Genomic DNA, 784 nt, shown 5'->3' on the forward strand with positions numbered 1-784 from the left:
ACGGACGAATGGGAAGTGTAACACCTCAAAATTTGCCCTCCTCTCTTGGGACTAAGCTTAACATTGTACATACATTTTTAGGTCATTAAGCATTGCATATTGCATAACATGTGGTTACATTGTGCGAGTCATCCTCCCAAGTCTTGTTCAGAAGATGAGGAAGTCAGAGTGCAAAATTAGGGTTTCATTGGACTGATCATTGGCCATCTGAGGATTGGGCTATGAATTAGGGTTTTATGATTCTCAAAGGATATTGGTCTTCACCTTGATTTCAATGATACATCATCATCATCATGGTTTATTGTCATCAGGAGATTGAAGAAGATTCCTTGAGATTAGGGTTTTGACCACTGGTCAACCCTAATCAGTTGCATTGGGCCAATCAGGGCTTAATCAGGAGATGGGGTCTATGATGGTTATGGGGGTTCATAATGTGGTTATTTTGAGCTTATTGAGGCTAGGGTTTCACCCTTGAGCCATTTCAGTTGAAGATTGGAGCTCAGATTGATCTATGCATTGCCAGATTCATCTATCAGATGAAAAAGTCAACTGTGGTCAACTGTACATGGTTTGATGGATTTGGAGGTGGAAATGAGTTGGATACACTTCATTCATGTTGGAACAAGTGTTATATGATATCTCAAAGCTTAAGAATGGAGAAAATCAAGTCAGGACAAAAACTGCCAAAAATAGAAAGTGACTTGTAACTGAAGTTTCCAAAAATGGAAAGTTTTGGACCTCAAAATAAAATGTCCAAGGAAGCTTCAAATGAAAATTTGTTCAA

The sequence above is a fragment of the Lathyrus oleraceus genome, chromosome 6 (assembly GCF_024323335.1).
Source record: "Lathyrus oleraceus cultivar Zhongwan6 chromosome 6, CAAS_Psat_ZW6_1.0, whole genome shotgun sequence".
Lineage (NCBI taxonomy): Eukaryota > Viridiplantae > Streptophyta > Magnoliopsida > Fabales > Fabaceae > Lathyrus > Lathyrus oleraceus.